Below are 20,644 nucleotides of genomic sequence, written 5' to 3' on the forward strand. Positions count from 1 at the left end.
AGCCAATGGCGCGCGGCATTCCTGTCACACCCCCACGCTATGCATGAGTCAGCTTGTCATAAATGATTAGCGATCACATACACTGCAATGTTCTCAGCTAGCCTGCAGGATTCTCAGCGGAGTCGCCGTGCCCTTGCACACCACTGCGCTACCCGAGTTCGGAGCAGAATCTGACCAGCTCGCGCTCTCCAATTGTTCCTGCGTAGTCAAAATTTTGGCCCCGCCAGAAAATGCTGGAACAAGTCCAGTAAATTTAACAACTACCTTTATCGATTTTGTAGTGCTTTGTGGTATGCTAAAAGAAAAGTAACCTTCGTAATGGTCATTGAATCTTCTCTCTGTAACAGAAATTTGTCGTCCACCTAAATCACAATAATATGTATACACAATACGGGAAACGGATGTATCACAGAATTGGTTACCGCCAAACTTGATACAGGGATGTCCCCGTGATATTATGTAGGCCTATGATATAATTGTTAATCCACCTAGTCATTAATATTTACCCGTGCAGTTACATGAATCATTCACACGATCAAATTCTTTCAATCAGCAATTAAAAACCGACACTTGCCGATCAGTTGTAGACATATTCAACAACCGTACGTTCGCTTCGTTCATGACCATCCAATGAGCTCCATGGTTATACATTCTGATCCATTTCGGGTTCCCCATTTCCCCGCAGCTGTAATTCGAATTCGTTAAATCTGTCAGAAAAACGATTAATATCAAATATACAATTTACTCATTTTTGCGATAGAACATAGTTTTCGATATAGCACATATTGTTACTCGGCGCAGAATTATGGCTCGTGCATACCACTTATATGACCACAACGATGTGTGCAACACAACTTCCTAATTTCTACAGGATATAGAACTCTTCGCATTACTCTTAGGATTGCAAGGAACTAAGAATTGTAAATGAATAGTGCTGCAAATCAAATGTTTTGCATCTGATGAGTTTAATTGCTATCTATGGCGTTAAAGAATTTCACGTTTTACATTTCATATAATGGTTATATTCATTGTGTTTGGGGGAAAATCAACGTTTGATGCCATCATAACACGAGGTGTGAATTGTGAAAATCTTGATAATCAGATATGATCATGTCATAATATGACATGATCATATCTGATTATCTAATGAGCAATTTATAGAGGGTTTCTCTTCAGCATATGTTTTGTAAGGTCGAACAAAATTAACCTAGCATAATTTTCGTGAATCCTAATAATTTCCGGGATTTTTCGTGTTCATTCGCTGACACAAGTCGTTTCAGCATCGAAGCCATCCAACATCATGTCAAGAGTTGAGCTCAGCGAACTTCAGCTAATCCGAGAGTAAGTTCGCGCGGGAACCGGTTTCAGGCGGTTCCCAAACCATGGGCGTCCGCATTGCTTAGTCTGTCATTGCAGACTGGAAACTAACTAGCGCCACGTCGACGAAGGACGCATGGGAAATATGCACAGTAGCGAGGTATATATATATGTAACAATAAATAATGGATATAAGGACGAGAGTAATTAGAGAATGTTAATATAGTACAAATTACTGCGAACTCTTATAAGACGACCGATGTTGTGTCTGTCAATAGATGAATTATTCTCTTTGCACGATATCCAAGTTTCGACAACGGTGGGCAATGCTGTGAAAATATCCACGCTTCTCGTTTTTAAACCCTTTGTCGGCTGAGCAATGTAAAGTTTCAAGAGCATCAGTACGTTTCTTGAAGAAAAATATAATCATAACGTGCAGTTTAAAATAGCAGTCAGATCAGAGTAGATGACAGTCTGATTGGGCGTGTGTGTAGGCCTATTGTATATAAGGGAATCATATTGTTATATTGTTGTGGTACGTGAAGGTATACACAATTACAGTCATTTACCTGTAACATATGTGTTAACAATCTGCTTTCATGTTTTGAAATGAAAAACTGACACCCATGAATTCGTCGTAGCACAATTATGTTGAATCTATAGCACTCAAATTTAACGACGCAATAATAATGTACCCCCATTGTAGTATGTGACATAAAGCAGAATATGATCGTAGCGTGCGTATTGATAGTCTCAGAAACTAAACACTGATCGATGGGCACGCCCTCGAGAACCGGATGGTTGGAAGACCATGACATCGGCAGTCACGATCTTTGTGCGAGATATTCATATTCCACCACCATTAGTACGTTATCCAAACTAATGAGAATATGGGGGGAGAGAGAGAGGTAGTGCGCTGCGGAAGCACCCTGCCTGCCGCGATAGCTGACCCATTTAATTCTGAACCCTATCAGCCAGCGTAGATTACTAGTTTATACGCCTCGCGATCCAAGTTCAAGCTCGCTGGCTGCTGTTAGCATTATGTTGACATTGTGAAGCATTGGTGCGTTTGTTAATAGCACTTTATACTCTCCTTTCTCTCACCTAGTTGCGAGGCTACCAAGTCTTTGTTTGTTTGTGTGTGTGTTTTTTTTTCATCAATCTTATATGCAACTATAATAATTGGTATATATATTTAGGCATATAATTTTGAAGTGATCGACGCATCTATGGATTCTTACATAGAATCATGCACTGGATGCTGAAATATCACAATACATGGATAAAACTGTGCCACTGTGGACTTTCCCACCTATAGGTGAATATGTGCAGGGGGTCACCTTCCTGATTATATGTGTGAGAATCGAAACACGGATATTTCAAGGAGCCGAAGCCGTCAGGATGTACAGGGATAATAATTGAATGAAGGTTCTAAAAATGCTATATCGTAAGTCCCAAATGCCATGAGAAATAGAATCGTTGCAAATATTTCTTGACCTTGAGTTTCACTCATTCTACAAATCTAAATGGTGCGACGAACATTAAAAAAAATGCCCCTTTCGCTGCAATGTTTGGTTTATGCACAATAATTATATTGACTGATGATTTCAGGTAAGGTAAACAACCCCCTCCCCCCCCCAAAAAAAAAAAAAAAAAAAAATCCGAAGGAAACAGGACATTTAATACTGTAATAGCAGCGAGTACTAGTATTTTCTGTTTACAAACCTGAAATCTACGAAACGCACGAGAGGTACCAAAGCAAAACAGAATCGACCAGGGTCATTGCCGAAAAGCTCGGACCATCGTCACCGCCTCTTGAATAAACATGAGGTTGCGAAACGAATCGCCCTGCCTTGGTCATGAATAAACACGAGGTTACGTGTCCCCATGAGTGTTGTCTTTTTGTTATGACGGGTCCTCGTGATCCATTATGTAAATAAAATTGGCTTTGCGCCAACGCACAGACACGCTCCCCTTCGTTGTGTAGTCTACGCCTACACGCATCCCAAGATCTTTGTTGATAAGGACGGTGCATGCCGATAGCCCACCGGAAACCAAATAGTGACGGATCGATACTTTCACCTCGTATTGTTGCTGTTCGGGCCTTGGTCCGTGTAAAAAGAGTGACATTTATACTAGAGAAGAGAATGAGCTGCAACATGACAAGAGAGAAAAAGACAAGCAAACACATGTCATACCATGGAGGTACTTTCAGTCTGTTAAAAAATGCTTTCATGAACGAAATCTAAAGTAGTGAGAGAGAGAGAGATAGAAAACCCCCACTGGATTGTATTATTGTATGTACTGATACACAGAAATGTAAACAGTCATAACAAGCGCTGAAGGTAGAACTACTGTATATTTATAGTAGAATAGGCGGGGTATGGTGAGGCATAATTATGATAGACCCATCAAACAGGTAGAAATTAGAGGTACATGTTAAAGGCATTATTTGCCATTTGCAGATGAAACAAAAACCAAGATTTAGTGTTTCAAAATAGTTCTGAAGTGTGAGTTAGGCATAGAAACAACCACTGTAAAAAATTTTATCAGGATAATCAATGTCAAGTATTGTTAAATATACAAATGTGAACAATATTTATGATAAATTTGTTTCTGGACTAAACCACCTGCAGTTATGGTTTAATAAGAAACACATTGATATCTCCCTATATTTTAGGTTTTATTTAAAAGATTGTACATGATAGGATGTTTTGTGATACAACTTACCTACACATATGCATCAAATGTGATAACTAAAAAATTAAAAAAAATCACTGCTCCCAAAGGTAAACTGTATCTTTAACTTCTCCTATGCCTGCATGACCGGTGCATGTGACTAGTATATTAATGTCATCATGCATCACCAAATCACTTCAACATGTCGATTTCAGAACTTGTGAAGATATTGACCTTATATAAAACAAAAAAAAAAAATAAATGAAAAACATAATTTACTTCTCCATGCGGGCATACATACGCACACACACACACACACACACACACACACACACACACACACACACACACACGCACACACAATTATTCATATGTGTGTATTATTCAATTTGTATTTTGTATAATTCATACACCATGTAAGTTTAGACATGACACCACGCACCAACATGCGATCTCTTCATGTTTGCAGAAAATATAGACCGACTCTTACCTTACACCATTTCCATAAGTTATTCAAAAAACAAAAACACACACAAAAAAAAAAAACGTGTTTCCACTGAACTTGAAGAACATGCCTCAGAGTGTCTGGTGGCGAGACTATCCTCTGGTTCAATGCCAAGTCGACACACGCACTATCTTCGGTACATTTTCGGCAGCCGGTGCACGGTAAAGGGAGAGTGCATTCGAGATGACGTCACAAACGAATTTCTCCCGATCGTCTTCCGTCATAACACCGGCGTGTCCGTACGGCGGATGACGACATCGCACACGTCTTGTGACTCGCATTCGTAGAAAATGCCCGATACATATATCACGTGAGATACAATCGTTTTGTGTTGTTGTATGATGACAATGCGTGTGTCGTTACATAATCCAAACAAATATAGTGTGGCGATGTTTTCAATATTATGGTTTCATGAAAACATAATCACGGGCACGACTGTGAAACGATTGGTCATATGCGAAAAAAACCTTCTTGTTTCTCTTCTACATCCTAGTAGAATGTGGTTTGTATTTAACTTCAATTTCCCTTGACATTTATTCTATTTCTTGATATAGGAAAAGAGAATATCTGAAATAGATGACAGAAAAGAAAAGAAAACATCTAACATTTAAAGAGCGGTCGTGCAAGCAGAAAAAAAAAGTACATCCGAAAAATGTTGGAACGTGTGTAAATTCCTCAGTACGGCATCTGGTACAATGTGGATGAAACCAACAAGTAGTACCAGGGAGGTGAGAGGACTCACCTCCCTGGTAGTACTAACTGGTATTTACGGTTGGCAGGTTTTCATTTCAGTGGAAATCGGAAAGGCTGACCGCTCTGGAAATCTATCTATATATTCATTATTTATGTATCTATCCTTTCTGTCTGTCTGTCTATCACTGTACCGTATGTATGTACGTATGGATTTATTACATGTAGGCGCAGCATGTAGGATTTATTATGCCATGTATGTACCTTGTGGTCATGTAACGTTGGCTTTTGTCATCTTTGGTACATATATCACAGGCGTGATGAATGATGGAAAAGGATTTCCAAGGGGGCCAGATTTCGTTAGATATCGAGCTTTCGACATGTATATCTGTACAAAGATATGGATTTCTTTATCATTCCATCTGATATTTGCACAGACAAATAAAGCTACCTAAATGACATGTACGAAGAAAATATCAAAGCCTCTGTTTACCATTTGCAGCTGAAAAAATAGCTTTACTGCTTCAAAATAGTTCTAAAATGTGAGTTAGGAATAGAATCAATCAATGAAAAAATCTTTATCAGTATAATCAAAGTTAAGTATTATTGAATATACAAAATGTGAACGATAGTTTTATCAAAATCGTTTCTAGAATAATCCGTCTAAAGTTATGGTTTAGAAAATTAGTGATATCTCCTTATGTTTGTGGCTTATTGCGATTTTTTATAAGGTAGGATTTTTTTATAGAATTGAAGTTGAACTATATTTGCATCAATGTGATAACTCGTAACTTTATTTTTATTTTTCAACCACTGCACTCACTATAGTAAATGGTGACATTAATGTCGAAAGATCATCGCAAAATCTGACCTATACTGCAACAACCGTTATCATCATTTATCACACACACACACACACACACACACACACACATCTGTTAATACTCTGTACAAAGATATATACTCAGAGAATGAGTATATGTATGATCATTACTTTTATTATTTCTTTATTTTGTTTGGATGCACCATATCTGCTCTACACTGACCAGCCAAACGGTACGTAATGCACCAAAAGGTGGACTGTACTTTACAAGAAGAAGGGGGGGGGGGGCTACTTTATAACTTTTAACATAGGTGAAATCGCACTGTGCAGGAAAACAATCGCCAATGAAACCGAGATACGCTTTGCGATAGAACATGGTTCAGTGAATCAGGGTTTTTGCTGTGGCTTTGTTCGCTAATTACCACAGACGTCTAGCAGCTAGATTGTCAATTGAAGGAGATTACACCTAGTGTGTCACCGTATTTAATTCCGGGCTGAGGCACAATGCGGCACTTGAGATTGTCCCTGAACTTTGCAACTAGCTCAAGTTTGCAGGGATTACTGAAATGACGAAAAGACTTGCCTGGGCGTTAGTCCTAACGACACGCCAGCGAGGAAGCTCACTATATTATTAAGACAACGAAAAGGGGTGGACGAGCCAAATTGAACGACCATTATATCATATAAGAAAGGAAATTCAATCATGGGATTCGCGCCATTTTGGAGGCAACAACTTATTCAAGCGAATTCAAGGGATTCTCTATTATATGATGATATTCAGGGCTTGACATACTATCTCCATGGTCCAGCGAATCAGGGGTAGGGCCAACAATGCTGCATAAGAGGCGAGTTGCTGTCCTCTTTCGACGACATTGAACGAGAAGTCCAGGAGAGTTTTCTCCATTGATTTTGATCACCGCTAAGCTTTCTCTTTTGAAGCGGAATACAATGTCATGCAGTGGTCCTTGAAGTGTCTGTCATAGAAAATAATATGTATGTATGTATATATATATATATATATATATATATATATATCTTTCTCATATCTCACAATATATAGGCCCTATATATATATACATATATATATATATATATATATATATATATATATATATATATATAGAGAGAGAGAGAGAGAGAGAGAGAGAGAGAGAGAGAGAGGAGAGATCAGTGGTGAGCATTTTAGTCAACCCAGCATTTCGCTGGAATGAATTCCCGTTTTATCAAGCATCCCTCTAAGCATTAACTTTCACACTACATTTCGAGACGATAAGGATCTCTTCTAGCAGACATTCCTGATGTAATATCTTTGTTTGTGTTTTCCTCTTGTTCTTCTCCTTCTCGAAGAAATAACGGAAGTCACATGCGATCATAACAGCAGGAGAGGTTGGCGCTCAAATTCGTTTTACCTCCCTTGATTGAACGGACTCCACGCAGGGGACGAGTGATGATCGATTTTGTCTCGATAATACCCGTGACCACGCCCACCACCGTCAGGTCAGACTAAAGAACTGATGCTAATTATAGCCCAACGTCATTATGCTGTTGGCCTATGTTCCGTCTATTTTGTGATGGCGTTCATTCGTGTTTGCGTGCCTTTTTACACAGCAACACCCTGATTGCGTGACCAACAGTATTTACACTGTTTCAACATTACGTGAGAGCTACAGGCCGTCATCTCGGCAGTATATACAATACACTAGTTAACGTATTTCCACTTCTTCTTCTTCCTCTTTTTTCATGATGAGAATGTCTTATTGCCTCGTTCATAAACCATGTTACTAATTACTTTCTGCATACCTTTAGTTCAATGGTTGTCCTAACAATTTGCAGCATATCTGAGGCTTGGCCCACGAAAGCAGCATCCAATGAATGTAAATTTGCTTCTAAAGGCCCTGTCACACCCGCGGTCACACTGGCAAAAGATCGAGAAGTTTGGAGGGGGTGGGGGAAAAATCCCTAGTTGATGTAGGAAGTTTTGTGAGAAGTTTCGAGGGAATTAAAAGTTTCGCGGGAAGTTTGGGGTCACACTGGCAAAACTTCGGGATCGTAAAGATCGCAATCTTAAACTTCTCGATCTTTTGCCAGTCTGACCGCGCCTAAGGAGTATTTTGAAGGATGTTTCTACCAAGTACCAAGTACAACACAATTAATTATGATACACTGAGAAAGAACAGGGACTCAAACAGGCGCGGTCAGACTGGCAAAAGATTGAGAAGTTCGAGATCTCGAAGTTTTGCCAGTGTTACCGTAAACTTCCTGCGAAACTCCTCGCGAAACTTCCCAATCCAAGAACCATCGCCACCCGCCAAACTTTTCGATTTTTTGCCGGTCGGTCTGACCGATCTTCAGTTGAACCATGGACCTGCTATACACATGGACTTTCATTGCTCGTTAATTAATTCATGCACCTGTTTCTGTCAAAAGTGGCACAAAAGCATTTTAAACATGCTTTCCTGCTTTGATCTTATCATCACCGCCTACAACCAGCCTGGATAAAAATAATGAAGACGACGCTTTCAGAAATCTAAAAAGTACATGCGCAGAAGATAGTAATTCTCTTAAATCAAGAAACATGCATGTGCAGTTATAGTGTACATTGGGAAATTATCGCTCAAGTAATTTCATTTGCGAAATGCACATACTTTACAAGAGAAAGCAATTATTTTGGCAGGTTGGTTGTGATTCGTAATCTAATTTTTCCAATTTTTCGCACATTGTTCCAGAGTAAACATGGACAGTAACCATAGATGACATGCATGTCCTATCATTAAGCCATGTTACATGCTTGTCCACAAGTGTCCACTTCAGTAATTTTCAGTTTTGTGACAGGAAAACTGTCATGTTTCGGTTTGCTGCTCCCTTTCGCATTGGTGTTTATACAAAGGCAGTTGAGTCTGAAAAGGCACCTCAGCCAAATAAGACTGCAATGAGGGAAACGGTTCTTTTGTCAGTGCGATGCACGATTGCAGGGATCATAGAAAGACATCCGTTTCTATTCATGGTATAGTCCATGTGTAATAGGTCCATGGTTGAACAATCGGAAGACAAGTAGACAACAAAGAGAAACGCGGTGCGATTGTTTTGGCTCGAGAAAGTCCACAGGGCTGGAGTGGATGAAAGCTCACCCACAAAATTGCTAGAAGTTGGTAGAAGCCGTGTAGCCTCCTGTTTTACGATGTGTGATTCATAGAGACACTTAACGCTGATTGCTGACTAGATTTCTGAGGACGTAGCATGAACTTTAATCTGATCTTCATAGCCCTAATTGCGTTAATGAATCTTTCTTCCCTATTTTCACCATGCTTGGAATGTAACATTTGACAAAACAGCATGAATGTACTTCTGACCCGCCGAAAGGTCATCAAACTTTGGCATGAAAGCAGCACGAAATTGATAAAGAGTAATGTTTATCTATTCTTACCGCCGTACCACAAATCCCATTTGAATCCGTGTTCATACAGCAATCATCTGCGCTTTCCAACTACTGCAATTAGCATTCATTAACAAAAATATCTAAATATAGCGATTAAGTTACAGATCATGTTGTCATTTGATCGCATTTCGCGGAGAGGGATATTTAACATTATTAAGGGGATAACACTGAACATATACTGTTTATATTGACAAATGTAGAGAATAATTGAAGGTTTCATGTGTTGTTATACTACTGTATTCCATTTCATCCCAAAATATACATAAATACATGTATAGGCCTACACTCTGACTGTCTGAACAGGGGTGTGACTTCCCACCTCCCTGCGCTGACTGAAAATTTGCAATGTGCAGCAAATTAAAAATCTTCGTCTGATGTTTTAGTTTTCCTTCCTTCCTTTAACTTGCTTTTGTTCTTCTTTCAATCGTCATTCCCCGTCATTATTCACCATTGTCAAATGGGAGAGAAGAGATAATCTAGACGGCGCTCCTTTGTAAAGATTTGATCTCCCCTCTCCGCGAGTGGACTGGTCCAATGGGTTTGAAGCACGGGAAGTGAGTCAAGAAGCGAAGCCTTCCTGGGCCTCTGTCATCAGATTCTAGATCGACCAATCAGAGCTCTTCTCCTTGCCCTGACCCCCAGCACACCCTCGACACACCTCTTTAGGTTGCCATCAAACTGCGCTGATGGGAACACGGGTCCACCACCGAGTTTCCGGGTTGCCGCATCCAATACGTCTCGAAGAAGAGAACATGGAGGTGTGACACCTCCCTGAAGAGAAGAATGGGGGAATGTTGTCAGATGGTATAATACCCTATAGCATCGGATGTAGGGAACTGTACAGACTTGAAGGTTACTTTTCACCCAATTGCAATCTGCTATCAAAAACGATATGATAATTAACTGCTCGTTTGCTACAAATCAGACACGACATTATAAACACATGAAAAAAAGCTGCCTCAAAGTAAGTGTCAAAACCTCGTCTTCAACTAGTGGGATCGAGTTATATTTGGTTGTAAATGTACATTGGGATGTTGAGTGAAGAACTTGCAGGTCAATACACCAGTTCACTGAAATATTCAAATGTTGTGTATATTTTCAACACAAGGCTTTTCCTGAAAACCAGAAAGTTTGCCCGAGGCTTACGTGAGACTTACCAGGCATAGCAACTATCAATGCATGCAAAGTTTTACACACACACACACACACACACACACACACACACACACACACACACACACACACACACACACACACACACACGCACACACACACACACACACACTATATATATATGCTTCACACTTAAACCTAATTACATACACATTTGTAGCGGCGCCATCCAGTCCCCCCCCCCCATCCAGCAATGTAATAAAGTTTTTTTTTTTTTTTGCTTTCTCTCAATAGTTTTGAAGACGACATGTTTAACAAATGAGACAATGCAGGGGTTACATGATGATCAATGACAGGCATTTTTTTTTTTTAATGTATATAGGCATATGAATACTGTATGTATGTATGTATATATGTATACAAGTATGTAGGCCTATGTATGTATGTATGTATGTATGTATTTAGCTATCTATCCATCTATTTCATTTTTTAATTATTTTTTTAAAACGAGTACATATTGCAAAGGAAAACCTTTTAGTTCTTTCCGGCAAGGAATATAACCACACCTGTGAAACAATTAATAATGTAGGCCTATACGAATGCAACCCAGATTTTGTTTTCTTTGATGCTCACTGCTGGTAGCAAACATTTTACTGCATATTTTTCTACACAATTCACTCGCATAACATAGCCATTTCTCTCATCAGGAACCAAGCACTGAAAACAAAAAGCATCTCGAATCTTCGAATCAATAACGTTGTTGCAATTTAATTATCATGGGATATGGATATGAGAAAGGGTCTAGTCTGTCTTGATGCCCGTTTGTTTGTTGCTGACTGTCTTTCGATTATAGCAGTGAGTTTTGATTACATGATTACCATTATTTGTCTTTTTTTTTTTCCGGAAAGTGCACCCAAAGGAGGGTTTGTTCTCTGTTTCACTGTAACCAACCACGTTAATAAAACTGTAGATTGGTAATAGTGCTACAATTAGTTAATAGGTGGCCTACGTGAACAGTCGTAACTGTTAAGGTTAATCTGATGGTACGTAATTGTGGCACTGAATATCTGATGGTATCTAATTGTGGCACTGAATGGGACTACCCTGCTTATAAAGAAGACTTAATAAATAAATAAAATAAATGAATATGTAGGAACACGATCATTCACATACAAACTTACACAGACACTTACAACACACACACACACACACACACACACACACACACACACACACACGCTCACTCTCCCTCTGCAGTAGTCCTATTCTCTATACAGTATTACATGCAGTATTTCTACATCATACAGGTATATAGTATACATTGCTTTACAATATGACATAATGACCTGTACAATGATTAGGGTGTACTCAGATATAGGCCTAAACTCTCCCTGACCATGACAGGACGGCCGAGAGGTGCTGGAACGGACCCAAATACAGTTGAACCTCTCGTATCCGGACAAGTCGGGACCGGGGCTCGTCCGGATAAGGGATTTGGCCGGATACGGGAGACTCAATGCTTTATGTAGAGTCTACATATACATACACATGTACACTGTACTGATGTAGCCCATTGTAGTACCACATGTAGTCATGTGTATACTGCAACCTTTTCATTGTTACACACAGTAACAGACCCCAAAATAGAGGTTCGTGTTTGCAAGAATGAAATCATTTTCTTTTATAAATTCTTGGGATGATTTACCTAAATAATTATTAAGAAATGTATCCGTTGGGAATCCCCCTTTCCTCCCGTAATTATTAAAAAAAGATTAAAAAATCACGGCGAGATTGCGTCCGGATAATAGAGAGATCCGGATAAAGGGAGGCCGGATAATAGAGGTTCAACTGTAGTTGCATGGGAATATCACGTTCCATTACAACCATACATGGTCTCTTTCCTTATGACAAAGAGCAAAATAACTGGGTCGGTTTAAATCCACGTTGCTAAATTCTGACGACGAATTTGACAATAGCCGCACAACAGTCAAGAACTGGTAAAATCCGGATTGTCGTGTAAGTCCACTCTTCCCAATATACTAGTAGGATGTGAGTGCGATCAATACTGCAGCCGTTTAGTATCGTCACCGAAAGCCTATTATTACCCACATAGAGTAAACAGTATGTAGTACATGCATGTAGTACAATGTGTGCAGGGATGGTTCGTTGCGACATAGACCGTCAGAAATGATATTTGGACATTACAGCTCCATCTGGTTTACTATGTTAATACTCCCATGGATTCCACAACGCGATATCGGCATCGGCGTAGAGTTCAAATCGCAGTGATATAAGCTTAGATGATTATTTATGCGGAAGATGGTGTGGAGAGATTAAAAAAAGGCCCCTTTCATTTTCAGAATTGCTAGTGATTTCCTCTATATTTTCCTGATCTTTAGGATTTTCGAAGCAGTGATAGTCGCAAGCAAGTACAACGGACAACCTGATGTAAGATTTAATGTAAGATGCGATAGCATCTATATAGTATAGGCACTTATGCACATTGGATGAAATGGCCGAGTTACATAATCGACCAAATGCTTTTTCACAAAGTTTGCATAGTAAAAATTAAAAGAGAAACACGTGTTGATGACAATATGGCACCACCGCAGTAAATAGTATGTGTGACTGCTACTGTTACGGCTATAAAGAAACGTGTGGAAACTTTATCATTGCCCATTTAGTTTTACCTCATGCCCGAACAGTCCACATAATAATTTAGAATCTTGCTGTTGAGTTTTTTTTTTTGTCTTTCCTTTCCTTCTTTTTACATTTGCTATTTCTCTCTTCGCCGAAGTCATGTCTTTTCACATATCTATTTTCTAAATAGGGCATTGTAATTTTACAAACACACACACACACAAACACACACATACGCACACACACACACACACACACATACACACACACACACAAATGGTGTACCGAAGTCGCATCCCATTTTTCTTCTTTTTTTGTCACGCTTCTTTTTTTTTTTGTGGTTAATTTTCTATCCTTTTCCCCTTGCTCTTTTTATTTATTTATCTCTTATTATGGCAGAATTTCTCACTGTTACTGTGAATATTTTCGTTTTTTTCATGTTTTGTGGATACAAGGTATTGTTTTGTATTGTAAATGTGGGACCCTGAAGAACAGTCGTATTTTGCAAAGGTGGCTGAATGGGCTAAATCGGGTGCTGTTCGTTATTCCGAAGGTTCGTTAATCCGAAAATGAAAAAGGGTTCGTTAATCCGAACATGTGTGGCGTTATTCCGAAGGTTCGTTAATCCGAAAATGAAATAGGGTTCGTTATTCCGAAGGTTCGTTGATCCGAAATGAAATAGGGTCATGATTTTTTTTTTGATACAACTGGCCTACACATATGCATCAGTGGAATAACTCGAACATTGTTTAAATCACTGCTCCCAGTGGTAAACAATACATTTAAACTTCTCGACTTTTGCAAGTCTGACCGCGCCTTATGTGTTTTTCATGCAGACTGTGGATCTGAATAAGAAGTGTCAGTGCAAGTGCGTTTGACCTGATTTCGATGGTGCCGGCTTGGTAGCTTTTAGCCCCAGTTTCATTTTCCCAACTGCAACGCAAAATACCATTACCATGGCAACGAGTTGGTAACAGCTGATTGACAGTGCTTGTCAAAGATATTGATGAGACAGATGAAAATTATTACATTTTTGTTGTTGCGTGTCACCCCGTATGGTTCATAGACTAGTCCAAGTGCCGTGTGCAAAATGGGCGTGGCTAAATTACACAGCTCACATGGCCTTGGGCATGGACCTGGTTACAACGCCAAGGACGACGGAGATACATTCGAGCTCACCAAGGATTTCCTGCGAAGAGCGCAGTCGTGTATTTCCGCGGCGTTCCCAGAATATTACAGTGGATCAGTGTGTTGTTATCCCTTTGATTTTGATATGTCATATTCAAACGTTATTAGTTTTGGGCCCTGCTACTCAGAATGATCCACCAGGATCCTACGCTCCGTGCCCTAAAGTCAAACTCGCTTTCAGAACCAACTGATGTGTGTCGAAATGATATGTTGAGAAGGATGCGCTTATCGTCATGATAAACATCTCATATGAAATGCGGAAATGGCAAGAAATATAAACTGCTTGCATTTTCTCGATTAATTCCGTTTTCGTAATTCACTTCATCATGCCAATACGACATAGTGAAACACGACCAGGGTAACATTATGTTAAAGTTCTAAGTCCCATCATGGAAACTAGATAGCATGTACTGGATAGACTTCGCATGCCGTTCACCCTATACTCACTATAACAAAGCGGTTAATACATCTGAAGGTTGTCTATAAATGTGAATCATTCTGCTCAATTTGAGCATCATTTTTCCATATGAACGAATTGCAGCAAAACATGCCTGCTATAATTTTATAGACAGATGCTTTAATACAGGATATAGACTGCCATCGCATCGTGATTTAAACTTGAATTCGAGCTTGTGCAATGAAACAAAGATTGGTTCTTTTCATTGTATGTCACAGAATGTACAACAAAGGTTTCATTTTTCGAATTCCCGGTATGGACACACTTAGGTATCATTTTGCTATCATTCGTGAAGTAAAACCTCCTCGATGTCTTATCTTCATAAATAGTCTCCCTTTCCTTTCTATACCTGCAATCCTTCTTCTTCTTCTTCTACTTCTCCTTTTCCTCCTTCTCTTCCTCCTCCTCCTCCTTCTTCTTCTTCGAAGAGTTAATGCTGGAGACTAGAATATGCTAACGCGATCTTTCTAAATTCATAAATGAAATCTTTTCCTTAAAAAAAAAAATCATTATTAAAACTTTTTTGGAACAAGATAGCAATTTGTTTCGTTTTTTTTTTTTTTTGAACATTTAAAAAAGCAGGTGACCTTAAAAAAAGGAAGGGGGAGGGACGATTAACATTTATTATCACTATTACTCGTTTTTACTTCGCCTTACTTCCAGGTCATTCGCCATTGCCGGTACAATAATTTTTAATGTGCGCTGCAATGCAGTGTACGGCCCAATCAGTATAAGATATCATATTAGGGCTGCAATGTTGCAATAAATTATACTACACTCCATACAATAAAACATGATACCTTATGACAAGATCTTTAAAGACACTAATTGTCTTGTCTGTGTGTGATTTTCCCTCAGGGCTTCGCGAAAAACCAATCTGTCGAGGGAATTATAACTCCCGAAGGAATGCTAAGTATTGCATAAATGCACCTAGTTAAAAAGATGACATTATTCTCATCTGAAAATGATATGATTCGAAGGAAAAACTTCGTACAACGGTCATGTATTTGTTTCTGCAGTGAGACACCGAGTTTGCCAGATTCTTGATAGGCATTGCCGTATATGAAGTGCGAACCAAATATAGTTCAGAAAGCAATTAAAGTGCGACCCTCAAAACTAATATTTGAAGGTCAAGAAAAAGGGGCTGTTAGGGCACATTTTGGTAAATTGCACATTTTGGTAAATTTACCAAAATGTGTAGGACATTGACGGCACAAATGAGTTCGGTAGCCTGAAGGCCGTGTCACACCTTTCCGGGCAAGCTACGCGGGCTTGTTGCGAGTAAGGTTTTTCCAGCACGCAGGAAAATTATCTCGCCCGTAGTTGCCCGGAGCTGCGCACGCAAGTCCGGTTTACCCGCAGCCAAGTTTAGAGCAGCACCTCGCAGGCAACTCCCACGCAGGTACTTCGCAGTCCCCGTATGCGGCCAGCGCGGCCTAGATAATGACATTCTGTCATTTCTGTTGGACTTCTGTCATTCCTTCAGATGAATTTCTGAGTTGTCAGCCCCCACGCGTCTGGCACGCAGGTCACACAGAATACTCGCAAGAAGGACATAAGTAGCACGCATCCAGCAAGTAAGACACATGCACAACTCGCCCAAATCCTTGGCAGCCCTCAGAAATTGTCCGGTATGCTGGAAAATCCTCACACGCAACAAGCCCGCGTAGCTTGCCCGGAAAGGTGTGACAAGGCCTAAACATGGTTACGGGTAAAAAGGATTAGCGTGCGCACCTCCGGGCGACTACGAGTGAGATACGTGCTAGGTACTGTTATGTGCAGGTCATCTGCGGGGACAGCCACGTAGTAAAAATTGTTCTTCGCAAGTCGCACGCAAGGCTTGCCCGGAAAGATATGACATGGCCTGCCGTGTCACACCTTTCCGGGCAAGCTACGCGGGCTTGTTGCGAGTAGGGATTTTTCAGCACGCATGAAAATTTTCTGCCGGCGGACAAGAATGTTTACGCGTTTCGCACTTGTGTCTTATTTGCTAGACGCGTGCTACTTACCTTCTATTTGCGTGTATTCCGTTTGACCTTTGAGAATTTGGAACCGATCCATTTTCTGTTATGAGCGACTTACGGGTACTGCGAAGTACCCGCGTTGGAGTTGTCTGCAAGGTGCTGCTGGTAAGGGTCTCCTACTGGTATTCTGCGTGTAACCCCAGGACTCACTCGGAACATTTTGAACATGCTCAAGGCCTTGTCATACCGTCTGGGGAAGTCTGACTTGCGGGGAAGCAAATTTGCTACCCGGAGCTTTCCGCAGTTGGTCCGCACCTGACAGTACCTAGCGCGTATCTCGCCCGTAGGCCTATTTGCTCGAAGGTGCGCACGCAAGTCCGATTTACCCGCAGCTACGTTTACAGCATGACCAAAACTTTTTCCGGGTGAGTCGTGGAAATTGCCCGCAGAGGTACACGCAGAACGCCAGTAGGAGGCCCTTAGCAGCAGCACCTCGCAGGCAACTCCCACGCAGGTATATCGCAATCCCCGTATGCGGCCAAATTAATGACATTCTGTGGTACTTCTGCCATTCCTTCAGAGGAATTCCTTCAGAGGAATTCCTTAACCGAGTCGTCAGCCCCACGTCCCACGCACCTGGCACGCAGGTCACACAGCATACCCGCACGAAAAGTAATCGCAATAGCTCACTCGAGCCTTCAGCTAAATAAGTGTCTTGCCTGTCTTTACTGCAGTTTTGCTACTGTTTGCTACTGTTTTTAGTTCAGTTACCCAAATGTGCAGATTGTCCAAAATGTGCAAGCAAATCCACTTTAAACTGCACATTTTGGTAACAGTTGATCCCGTCAGAGGTGCACTATCGGCACATTTTGGTAAATTACCAAAATGTGCAGTTACCAAAATGTGCCGTAACAGAGTGACGACACATTTTGGTAACTGCACATTTTGGTAATTTAGCAAAATGTGCCGTTACAGGGGCTCAAAACTAAGTTTCGGAAGTCGTGATGAAAGGGGACACTCAGATGAAATTTCAGCGAGCAACAGCCACGTGGTTCGATGTTGGCAAGTGTTCCTAACGTCAGGCATTACTTTGTCCGTAGCCCGCCCTGCTCCTCCTTGCTTTCAGAAAGTAAGTTCAAGTTGGTGCGATCCTCATAACAAAGTTTAGAGGGTCAAGACAAAGGGGCTCAAAACTTCGTTTCGGGGTCACGAAAAAGGGGGTCGTTGAGTAGGACTTCAGTGAGCAACAGTAACTGTTCGATCATGGAGCTACTAGTAGCTCCATGGTTCGATAAACGTCAGGCATTTATCTGTGACACACGCCCCCGATCCCCCTCCCCCTCCCCCTCCCACCCCCCCCCCCCCCAACACAGAGGTACCCGGGAACAGTTCCTGTTATTTTTGTCGTTCTTTTCTTTCCTGATGTTGGAGCAAGTTCGGAAATTTGGCATACTAGTACTTTCTTTGCATCTGTGCAGACGCGTCAAGTGAGCGTGGCAGAGGCGTACTTTGCGTTCTCTGATTATTATCTATGAGCTCGTCTCCTATTATTTGGTGGTAGGATTAGAGTTTCTCAATCTTGTTTTTCATCGTGTTTTGGTGTATCTCGTTTCTTCGGGGTGAAACGCCCGAACGATTGGAACGTGTGAATGAATGGAAAGAGGTATTTGCGGAGGTTCCAGTTTACTTGCCCCAGCTATTACTGCTGAGGTCTCTTCCGTGAAGTATACGAACCTCCATTAATATCGCGAAATGGGGAGGGTGAGGTAGAAAGGGACTAGGATGCTGGTTGAGAATATTCGATCCAACTCGGAACTCTTCACAACACAGTCATGATTTCATTGAGCCAGTGGCTTCCATAACAGGAACACATAGGTTAAATGTTATTTAATTTTGACATATTATTACAGAAAGACATGTTACACCAGATATTCAATTTGGGTCCCATCAAAATGCGTTCTCTGCTGATTGTGTTTATCAAAAATTTATGTATCAAGTAATGAGTACAATGGTAACATTCAGATTTGGTTTTGAAATAGACATATTAACCTATGACCTTTTGTAACTATCACATATACAAAACTATGAACAAAATAATGTGAGATCAAAATATGTATAATTCAGAAGATTTTCAATAAGAACAACTATAATAGTGTACATGTATAACAAAGACAATAGGAGCAACCTTTTATGTGATAATGTCATTGTGACGTGTCAGGGGTCAAGGAGGTAAACAAAATCATAAGTAAGAAGAAATATTAAAGAGGGCACAGCACACATACTCTGCCACAACTATCATACACTATACAATACTTGCACCCCATCGATTCTCCCAGGACGTTACTGAAATCTTATTGAAATTATAAATTATATAGATATGTTTCCCATAGGACTGAAGGAGTTTAAAGGAAATTCGATCCAAATATTATGGTGCTTTATATGAAGAACAGAAAACTCACAGATAAAAATCAGTGAAAATTTACAGAAAAAAAAAACAGACACATAAAAACAGTTTTGATCTATAAAGCACTAGAGAGTAAAACAAAGTGGCAACTTTGTGTGATCTAGGTGTTGAGCATATCTCCATTTGTTTCGTAGACAAAATTTCACTCACATTAATTTTCTAAAATATTTGGGCACACACGCACTGCAAAACTTATCTGCTGAGGAAGCCAAGTAAATATGTATGATTCTTATACCAAAAACTGGTCAAAGAATTTAGCTTTTTCTCCAGAGACCCATGAAAAATAGTGTCATTTTTTTTTGTGTGTCTGCAAACCATGATGGAGAGGAGCTTAACACCTAGATCACACATTGATCACACAGTTATTACTTTTGTCTTACAAGCTTGACTTTTACAGTTCATAACTTTTTTGTGCACGTGTGTCTGATTTTTACCCAAATTTTCACTGATCTACTGCTCTGTTTTATTTGTTTACATACAACTCAACATATTACAGGATGAAATTTCCCTTTAATGACATCCTGTCATGAATTTTATGTACAGAGTAATTACGGCTGTTGACATATACCCCAAGGCGAAGGTCAAAATTCCTGGATACAGCAATACCCACCGTTACCCCCCATATAACTCTGCCACAGAAAGGAACCTAGTAAAGAACTATATGGAAATTTGCCAGTAAGGCCTACAGCAAAAAAAGGAAAAACAGATTTGAATGATTAGCATTGCATTGCAACATATAAACAAACAAATATTGACATCAATACGCACCATTGAGGTAGGAAGTGTAAAAATGTCTGATTTATTGCATGATTTCTGGCATTACAACATTTTTTTTTTCATTACAAAGCTCTGAAAGAGTTGATCAAATAATTATCCATTTTTATAAAGATTGTAATTTCTTTAACAAATGCACAAGTCCCATTGAATCATCATAAGAATGCAATTTCTTCTGTACTGGGTTACAAGGGCAGATGAATCAGCCTTAAAAAGTTCAAACACTGTTAGTTATGACTTCACATTACATGACAAATGTGTTCTGGGCACCATTTCATGAAAGTTGTCAGCGCTAACAAGATGTCAGTCCCTGACAATTATAGTAAAATCCTTGGTTTTGATTAGCTGAGAAGCTCTGGTCACTGACTGTTACTATGGTGATTGTTGGAGACTGATATCTTGTCAGGGCTGACAACTTTCATGAAATGGTGCCCAGATCTACCAATTATGTAAGTACATTAGTATTCTGTCATATGATAGCAGTGGTTCTCTGTTCACGTTTAAAAAGTCTTATCACTGTTAAACTCGGCATGTAAACCAATGCATTGCTCTATGGTAGAAATATTTATTATTAACTTTAGAGGTTGGCAGCCT

Source organism: Diadema setosum, chromosome 13 (assembly GCF_964275005.1).
Source record: "Diadema setosum chromosome 13, eeDiaSeto1, whole genome shotgun sequence".
Taxonomy (NCBI): Eukaryota; Metazoa; Echinodermata; class Echinoidea; order Diadematoida; family Diadematidae; genus Diadema; species Diadema setosum.